The sequence below is a fragment of the Macaca nemestrina genome, unplaced genomic scaffold, assembly GCF_043159975.1.
Source record: "Macaca nemestrina isolate mMacNem1 unplaced genomic scaffold, mMacNem.hap1 Scaffold_476, whole genome shotgun sequence".
NCBI classification, from domain to species: Eukaryota; Metazoa; Chordata; class Mammalia; order Primates; family Cercopithecidae; genus Macaca; species Macaca nemestrina.
The window spans coordinates 50,001-60,000 of record NW_027257677.1 but is presented as its reverse complement, the minus strand read 5'-3'; positions in this window follow the sequence as shown (position 1 = coordinate 60,000).

Here is a 10,000-nt window from a genome sequence, read left to right as displayed (position 1 = left end):
ACAGCAGACGGCACTTAACGTTTCTGTTGTTGTTCTTGTTTTGGACGGAGTTTTCGCTCTTGTTGCCCACGCTGGAGTGCAATGGCCACCATCTCGAGGGATCCGCCTGCCCTCGGCCTCCCAAAGTGCGGGGATGACAGGCGTGAGCGTACCGCACCCGGCTCCCCCCCCCCCCCCCAATCCGCCCCCGAAACACCACCGCTTGTCTTCCGGACAGTTTTACGGCAGAGTGTTTGGCTGGCTTGCTGAAATTCATTCTACATAGAAATTTAGGATGTCAGCTTCTGGCCTCATGGACTCTGAGCTGAGGAGTCCCCCTGGTCTGTCTATCACAGGACCGTACACGTAAGGAGTAGAAAAACCGCAATGTTCAAAATCAGTAATTTTGTGATCCAGAAATACGCGGATTCACCCAAAACACGGAAACTTTTACAAATTGTCTTAGTTAGTCCTGGTGTCTGTGTCAGTGATTCTTTTAGGTTTGGACCTTGACCGAGAGAATTTCCAGTCGGTCTCTCGTCTCTCGTCTTCGGACAGAAGTTCCAGATGATCCGATGGCTGGGGTCTTAGGCTGTGTGCCCCCAGGGGCCCTGGTCGATTAGTTGTGGGGATCGCCTGGAAGGGCGCGGTGACCCACTGTGCTGTGGGGGCCTCCATCCTTCCCCCTCCCGCCTCACCCTCCAGGCGATCCCAATTCATTCCGGGCTGACAGTCTCATTGGCAGACGTCGGGCATCACCTAGCGGCCACTGTTACTCTGAAAATGGAGGCCTCAACAGAGGAAGGAAGCTCAGGCCGCCTGCGCACAGCCTGGGGCAACTGTGTCTTCTCCACCGCCCCCGCCCCCACCTCCAAGCTCCCCCCTTCCTTGTTGCCTAGGAAATCGCCACTTTGACGACTGGGCCTGAGTGACCTTTGATCAGGCAGCATCAATCAATCAATCAATCAATCAATCAATGTAAATACAATACAATACGATACAATACAATTGTACGGGCGCGGTGGCTCACGCCTGTCATCCCAGCACTTTGGGAGGCCGAGGCTGGCAGATCACCTGAGGTCGGCAGTTCGAGACCAGACTGACCCACATGGAGAGACCCCGTCTCTACTGAAAATACAAAATTAGCCGGGCGTGGTGGCACATGCCTGTAATCCCAGCTACTCGGGAAGGGAAACGGAGGCAGGAGAATTGCTTGAACCTGGGAGGCGGAGGTCGCAGTGAGGCGAGATGGCGCCATTGCGCTCCAGTCTGAGCAACAAGAGCGAAAGTGCGTCTCCAAAAAAAAAAAAAAAAAAAAAAACCAAGAAAACAAACCAAAAAGCAAGCAAGCAAGCAAACAAACAAACAAAAAAACACCATTCTCTGTGAAACTGCTTTGTCGTGTGTGTATTCGTCTCGCAGAGTTAAACCTTTCTTTTTACTCAGCAGGTTGGAAGGGTTTTTTTGTTGAATCTGTCTGTGTACATTTCGGAGACCCTTGTGTCGTATGGTGAAAAAAATCTTATGTTTTCAGATAAAAACGAGAGAGAAGGTCTTCATGAAACAGCTTTGTGACGTGTGGATTCATCATACCGAGTTAAAACTGCCTTTGGATTCAGCAGTTTGGAAGCAGAATGGACATTTGGGAGCCCATTGGGGCCTGTTGTGAAAAACCGAGTATCCCCACCAGAGAAATAGAAAGAAGCTCTCTGTGATACTGCTTTGTGATGTGTGGATTCATGGCACCGAATTACAACTAGTTTTTGATTGAGGAGGTTTGAAGCACTCTTTCTGTAGAATCCGCGAGTATACCTTTGGGAGCCCACTGAGGCCTAGTGTGAAAAACCGAATATCCCCAAATAAAAACTAGAAAGAAGCTGTCTCTGAAACTGCTTTGTCGTGTGTGGATTCATCTCACAGAGTGAAACCTTTCTTTTGATATACCAGGTTGGAAGCGGCCCTTTTGTAGAATCTGCAAAAGGACATTTGGGAGCTATTCGAGGCCTAGGGTGAAAACCAGGAAACGGTAGCTAAAAACTAACAAGAAGCTATCTGTAAAACTGCTTTTTAGCGATGTGTAGATTCCTCTTACTGAGTTAAACCTTTCTGTTGATTCAGCAGATTGGAAGCATTTTGTTGTTGTTGTTGTTGTTGTTGTTGTAGTAGTAGTAGTAGTAGTATTTTTTTCTTAATATTTTTATTTTTTTAAGACAGACTCTCACTCTGTCCCCCAGGCTGGAGTGCAGTGACACCATCTCGGCTCACTGCAACCTCTGCCTTCCAGTTGAAGGGATTCTCCTGCCTCAGCCTCCCAAGTAGTTGGGATTACAGGCACCCGCTACCAAGCCCGGCAAATTTTTTGTGTTCTTGGTAGAGATGGGGTTTCACCGTTTTGGCCAGGCTGGTCTCGAACTCCTGACCTCAGGTGATCCACCCGCCTCTGCCTCCCAAACTGCTGGGATGACAGGCGTGAGCCGCTGCACGCGGCCGATTGGAAGCAGTTCTTTGCAGAATCTTCGAAGGGACATTTGGGTGCCCTTTTGTGGCTTATGGTGAAAGTGAACATCCCCAGAGGAAAAGGAGAAAAACTGCTGCTGGTGAAACTGCTTTTTGACGTGTGGATTCACCTCGAACGGATAATTCTTTTGAACCAGGAGGTTGGAAACACGCTTTCCGTAGAATCTGTGAGGGGACATTTGGAAACCCATTGAGGCCTACGTTGGAAAACAGACTATCCACAGATTAAAACCAGAGAGAGGCTATCTGTCACATTGATTTGTGATGCGTAGATTGATCTCTTAGCGATACACCATTCTTTGGATTCATCAGGTTAGAAACACTTTTTTTGGGCAGTCTCTCTGAATGGATTTTTGGGAGTCCCTTTAGGCCTATGGTGAATCACCCAATATTCCCAGATGAAAATTAGAAAGAATGTATTTGAGAAACTGCTTTGCGATGTGTGGACTCTTCCTAAAGAGTTACACCTTTGTTTTGATTAGGCAGGTTGGAGACGCTCTCTTTGTAGAGATTCCAAAGGGACATCTGGGAGCCCTTGAGGCCTATGGTGAAAAACTGAATATCCCCAGACAAAGACCAGAGAGAATATGTCATTGAAACGGCTTCGTGATGTCTGGGTTTATCTCCCAGCGTAGAACCTGTTGTTTCTTTGTTTGCTTGTTTGTTTGTTTGTGTGTGCGTGCGTGTGATTCAGCAGGTTGGAAATGCTCTTTTTGTAGAATGTGTGGGAAGACATTTCAAAACCCATTAATTCCTGCTGTCAAAACCAGATTATCCCCTCGCTAAACGCCATGAAGAAACGATCTGTGAAACGGCTTTGCGTGATTGGATTCATCTCGCAGAGTTACACCTTTCTTTTGATTCACGTGTTGGAAACACGCTTTTTCTAGAATTTGCCAAGGCGTATTTGGGAGCCCATTGAGGCCTCTGTTGAAAAATCAAATATCAAATATCCCCAGAGGAGCAGTAGAAAGAAGCTCTCTGTGAATTGGCTTTGTGATATATGGATTCATCTCACAGAGTTAAACCCGTCTTTCGGTGCAGCAGGTTGGAAACACTTAGGTTGTATAATCTGCAAAAGGATATTTGGGACTCCTTGGAGGCCAATGGTGGCAAAGCGCATATTTCCTGATAACAACTACAAGGAAGCTATCTGAGCAACTGCTCTGTGTGTGGATTCCTCGCACAGAGGTCTAACTTAATTTGGACTCAGCGGATTGGAAGCCCTCTTTTAGTAGAATCTGTGAAAAGAATGTGGGCTGCAATTGAGGCCTAGGGTGAAAAACAGATTCTCCCCAGATAAAAACCAAAAAGAACCTATGTGTGAAACGGTTTTGTAATGTGGGGATTCCTCTCACAAACTTAAAGCATTCTTTTGATACGTCGGTTTGGAAATATTCTTCTTAATGGAATCTGCGAAGGGACTTTGGGAGCCCCTTGAAACCTATGGAGAAAAACCGAAACTCCCCGGATAAAAACCAGAAATAAGGCCGGGCGCGGTGGCTCAAGCCTGTAATCCCAGCACTTTGGGAGGCCGAGACGGGTGGATCACGAGGTCAGGAGATCGAGACCATCCTGGTGAACACAGTGAAACCCCGTCTCTACCAAAACTACAAAGAAAACTAGCCGGGCGAGGTGGCGGGCGCCTGCAGTCCCAGCTACTCGGGAGGCTGAGGCAGGAGAATGGCGTGAACCCGGGAGGCGGAGCTTGCACTGAGCTGAGATCCGGCCCCTGCACTCCAGCCTGGGCGACAGAGCGAGACTCCGTCTCAAAAAAAAAAAAAAAAAAAAAAAAAAACCAGAAATAAACTATCATCGGAGGTGATTACTCATCTGTGGAGACACGTTACAGAGTTACAGTTTTCTTTGGATTCCAAATGTTGGAAACACTGTGTTTGCAGAATCTGTGAAAGAACATTGCAAAGACCATTGAGGCCCAAGGGGAGCGCGCTCTCTCTCTCTCTCTCTCTCTCTCTCTCTCTCTCTCTCTCTCTCCCCCCCCCCCCGCTTGTCTCTCTCCCTGTGTCTGTCTTCTGTCTTACTCTCTTTCTCTGTCTGTCCTTCTGTCTGTTGGTCTCTCTCTCTCTCTCTCTCTCTCTCTCTCTCTCTCCCCCCCGTCTGTTTCTCTCTCTCTCTCTGTCTGTCTCTCTCTCTCTCTCTCTCTCTCTCTCTCTCTCTCTCTCTGTTTCTCACTGTCTCTCTCTGTCCGTCTCAAAAAAAAAAAAAGGATAGATAGATGCATGCATGCATGCATGCATACATACATACATACATACATACATACATGCATACATGCATACGTACAATTAAAAATTAGAAATAAAATAAAAGGAATAACTAGGCCCGGCGCGGTGGCTCAAGCCTGTCATCCCAGCACTTTGGGACGCCGAGGGTGGTGGATCGCTGGATCACGAGGTGGTCAGACCAGCAGGGCCAGTATGGTGAAACCCCGTCCGTCTCTAGTCAAAATACCAAAAATTAGCCGGGCATGGTCGTGCGCGTCTGTAATCTCAGCTACTCGGGAGGCCGAGCTGAGGCAGGAGAATCACTTGAACCTGGGAGGCGGAGGTTGCAGTGAGCTGAGATCGCGCCACTGTACACCAGCCTGGGCGAGAGAGGGAGACAACCTCTCAAACAATTAAAAATAAAAGTAAAAATGAAAGTAAAATTAAAAATTAAAAAAAAAAAAAGAAAAGGAAAATGAAAAAATTAAAAAGTGAGTTTCCGGGAAAAGAGGGAAGAAAAAAAAAAAAGAAAAAAGAAAACAGTCCCACAGTGACATAAACACATGCCTCTCGCCTTTCAAGGCGTCAGTGATGCTACGAATGATGCGCAATTTTTTTTTTTTTTAACTTCCTTTTATTTGATTATCATTTATTGTTTGACACGAGCCTCGGAGGCCCTCCCTCCCTCCGTCCCACTCCCTCCCTCCGTCCCACTCCCTCGTTGCCCACACAACTTCAGGAGACAGACCCTGGCTGGGCCAGATTGTTCTTCTCTTTGAGCAGTTGTTTCCCTGTCTTGCTTCGTGTCTTTAACCCGTGTGGACTCTTCTGCTCGGATTTCACAGATGGCAGCTCCACTTCAGGCCTTGTTGTTAGTGGGGGCTTTCCTGATTCTCCCCACATGTAGTGAAAGCAGGTAGATTCGCCTCGCCTCGCCTCGTCTCGCCTCGCCTCGCCTCGCCTCGCCTCGCCTCCTCCTCCTCTCTCTCGCTCGCTCGCTCGCTCGCTCGCTCGCGCTCGCGCGCGCGCTCTCTCTCTCTCTCTCTCTCTCTCTGCTGCTTTCTTGCTTTTTCTTTCTGTCTCTTTCTCTCTTTCTGTCGTGCTTTCTTGCTGTCTTGTTTTCTTGCTTTCTTGCTTTGTCTTTCTTCCTGTCTTTCCTCTTTCTTTTTTTTTCTTTCTTCTCTCGTCTTTCTTTCTCGCTGTCTTTCTCCCTCTCTCTCACTCTTTCTTCTTTCTTTCTTTCTGTCTTTCTTTCTTTCTTTCTTCCTTTCTCTTTCTTTCTTTCTTTCTTTCTTTCTTTCTTTCTTTCTTTCTTTCTTTCTTTCTTTCTCTCTTTCTCTCTTTCTTTCTTTCATATTTTTTCCTCTCTCTCTCCCCCAGCCTCTGAAAGTGCTGGGATCACAGGCGTCAGCCACCGCGCCTGGCCTATTTGCTTATGTTATGTTATCTTATTTTTTATTTATTCATGTTTATCTGTTCATTCATGTGTATGCATATAAATTTTTTTCTATTTTAATGTAGTTTTATATGTTATACCTATATCCAAATGTAAATACTTATATTGATATTTGTCTTTTCTTTTCTTCTCTTTTCTTTCTTTCTCTCCTTTAGGTTTTCCTTCCTTTCTTTCTTTCTCTGATTCCTTCTTTATGTTTGCCTGCCTGCCCGCCCGCCCTCCCTCCCTCCCTCCCTCCCTCCCTCCCTCCCTCCCTCCCTCCTCCTCTGTCTGGATTCAGGAAGAGCCTACGCATTCTGTGTCTCCCTGTGTCCTCAACGACCCGCGACCGAGTCCTTGCTTGTTGTTTCTCCCACCGAGATGCCTCTCCGAACATCCACACGCCGTGGGTTGTCTTCTGACTGTGTCGCGGTCCATGCAGAGACAGGGTTTGGGGACCGTTTCTGTGGGGTTGGGGTACAGGGGCTGCGTTTTCGGCCTCGGGATAGCGTCTCTCGACTCACGGTTTCGGTTTTGCGGTCCGCGGGCCGGCCTGCCATCCGGATCTGTCTTGGTGACGTTCGCGACGGTTGTCGGACTCCATCTGGCGGCCGCTTTTATATCGTTCCCTTGGCTTCCGGAGCTGCGGTGGCAGCTGCCGAGGGAGGGGACCGTCCCCGCTGTGAGCTAGGCAGAGCTCCGGAAAGACCGCGGTCGTCAGCCGGGCTGTCCCGGTCGCGCCAGAGCTCTGGCGCGTCACTTGTGAGTCAGAGCTCAGGCGTGCAGGCTTATGTGGGGAGAGGTTGTCGCTGCGCTTTCGGGCCAGAGCCGGGTGTGGGGCTGCCGGGGTTGGTCGACCAGCACGCCGCGGCTCCCGAGGCCTGACCCGCGACCCGCGGGGACCCACCGGGCTTGGGGCGGGAGGCTGGGGACACCCTTCCCGGCCCGGTCGCGGGCCCGCGCGCATCCTGGCCGTCTGAGGCAGCGGCCGAATTTTTTCTCCAAGTCCCCGTGGGGAGCCGGGGACCGTCCTGCCTCGTCCCCCGGGTGCCGGGGAGCGGTCCCTCTGCCGTGACCTGTTGTTTGCCAGTCCCCGTGGGGAGTCGGAGAGCGCTCCCTGAGCGCGCGTGCGGCCCGAGAGGTCACACCTGGCCGGCCTTCGGTCCCTCGTGTGTCCCGGTCGTACGAGGGGACGGCCGAAAACGCTTCCGAGTCTCGCTCTGGAGACTCGGGCCGGCCCCTGCGTGGCACGGGTGGCCGGGAGGACGTCCCTGGCCCGGCGCTGCTCCGGCGTGTGTCCTGGGGTCGACCAGAGGGCCCTGGGTGCTCCGTGTCTGGCTGCGATGGTGGCGATTTTGGGGACAGATGCCCGTGTCGCGGGTTCCCTGGGCCGGCGGCGTGGTCGGTGACTCGACCTCCTGTCTCCTGGGGAGGTATATGTTTCACTCCGAGCCGGCATTTTGGGCCACCGGGTTATTGCTGACACGCTGTCCTCTGGCGACCTGTCGCTGGAGAGGTTGGGTCTCTTGGATGCGTTGCGGGTCTTCGGCCTCCCGGTGACCCGGCTAGCCGGCCCTGCTCGTGCTTGAGCCGCCTGCTGGGGCCCGTGTGCCCGGTCTCTCATGCATCCGAGCGTCCCAGCTCCCGGTGCCGCCTTGGGTCCGGGTCTCTGACCCACCTGGGGGCGGCGGGGAAGGTGGCGCGGGCTTACCCTGCCACCGTGCGCTCCCCGCTGCGGGCACCTGGGGCGGCCGTGACAACCCCACTCCCGCTGGCTCCGTGCCGTGCGTGTCAGGCGTTCCTCGTCTCTGCCGGGTTGTCTGCCGCCCCCGTCCTGGAGCTGGGGATGGCCAGGCTGATCTGCTCGCTGGCCTCTGGGGAGGCTGTGGCTGGCTGGCCGACCCTGCTCCGGGGATGCTTTCCCTGATCGATGTGGTGATGTCACGCTCTCCCGGGCCGGGACCGAGCCGCGACGGGCGAGGGGCGGGCATTCGTGGTGAATGAGACCCGTTCTTCTCGTCCCGCCCGCGGGGTTTCCCCCGTCTCCCATCCCCGCCTGTGGGCGGTGCGTTGGGAGGCACTGGGGTGCGGAACCCGGCCCGACCTCGCTGTCCCGACCCCGCCGTCTGCCTCGTGGCGTCCGGCGTGGGTCGGCGGGGGTCCTCTGACGCAGCAGGCACCCCTCGCTTTCGCCTCTTGTGGTCGTAGTCTCGTGGGCCGCCCCCCTCCGCGGCGGTGGGGGTGCTGTCCCGCTGGCCCGCCGTGCTGCCCTCTCGGGTATTGCGCGAGCGCTGGCTCCGCCTGGGCCTTTGCGGTGCTCCTGGAGCGCCCCGGGTTGTCTCTCAGGTGCCCGAGGCCGAGCGGTGGTGTGTCGCTCCCGCCCCCAGCGCCCCCTCCTCCGGTCGCCGCCATGGTGTCCGCGCGTGGGTCCTGAGGGAGCTCGTTGGCTGTGCGGGTCGAGGCGGTCGAGTGAGACGCGCCCCTCCCACGTGGGGAAGGGCGCCGCCTGGTCTGGCGAGCGCACGTCCCGTGCTCCCCTCTGGCGGGTGAGCGCGGGCCGTGTGAGCGGTTGCGGTGGGCTCGGGCCGGCCACGCGTGCGCCGGCCGGCCGCTGAGGGGCTACCGTTCTGCCTCCGATCGGTCGTGTGTGGGTGAACTGGAGGCGCCTTGCCTCACAGAAAGGAGGTGGGTGGACGGCGGGGGGCCTTGGGGGCTGCGCGCACGCGCGCCGGCCGGGCCCCTGCCCTGACCGCAAACGCTCAAGGTTGCCGCAGGTTTCTTCTCGCGCCGCAGGCCCCCTCCCTTCCCCAGGCGTCCCTGAGCGCCTCTGCGGGCCCGACGAGGGGCGACTGGCGGGTGGGGAGCGTGACCCGCCCTCGGTGAGAAAGCCTTCTCTAGCGATCCGAGAGGTGTGCCTTGGGGTACCGGATCCCCCGGCCTGCCGCCTCTCTCTGTGTTGTGGTAGCGCTGCCGTAGCGACTCGCCTGCAGAGAACCCTCCTCCTCCGCTGCCCCCGCCTTGATGGGATGAGGTGGGGGGACAGTGAGGGTGCCGCCGGACCCCGCGGTGGGGGCCGAGCGCGCGGCTCGTCGTCTACTGTGGCCCGCGCCTCCCCCTTCCGAGTTGGGGGAGGATCCCGCTGGGCCGGGCCCGACGTCCTAGCGGATGGGAAGGCTGCTGCGAGTGGCGGGTGCGCGTGGCACGCCGTCTGGCGCGCGACGCCGCTCTCCGCTGTGAGCCGGCTCTCCGCCCGCTCCCGTGCCGAGCCGCGACCGCTGCCGATGACCGCGTTCGCGTGGCGCGGGGTGTGGGGCCGCCTGGTCCTTGGGGAGCGAGCCGTCCCCACGGGGCGGCGCGCCGGTCTCCCGGAGCGGGACCGGGTCCGGGACGGACGAGAAACGGGCGACATGTGGCCCCTGGTGTTGGGCTTGTGGCTGAGGTTGCTTCGGGGCCGCCGGTGGCGGGACCCGGGGCTCGTGAGGGGGTTGCTCGGTGGGCTGCCCGAGGGCCGTTCGGCGTCCCAGGCGGGGCGCCGCGGGACCGCCCTCGTGTCTGTGGCGGTGGGATCCCGTGGCCGTGTTTTCCTGGTGGCCCGGCCGTGCCTGAGGGTTGCTTGCCCGAGTTAGCCCCCTGCGGGTTCCCCGTGCCCTTGTCTCCGTGGCCCCCTGGCTCCTTGCCTGCCTTGTGCTCCTTTTCCCTGTCCGCCGCCTGCCGATCCTCTCTTCCCCGAGCGGCTCACCGGCTTTTAGGCTGTTGGCCGCCCCGTCTGGGCCCGAACCCGGCTCCGCCTTCTGGGGGCGTCGCCGCCGCCGGCCACGCTGGTTGGCCCGGTGTCCGCGTACCC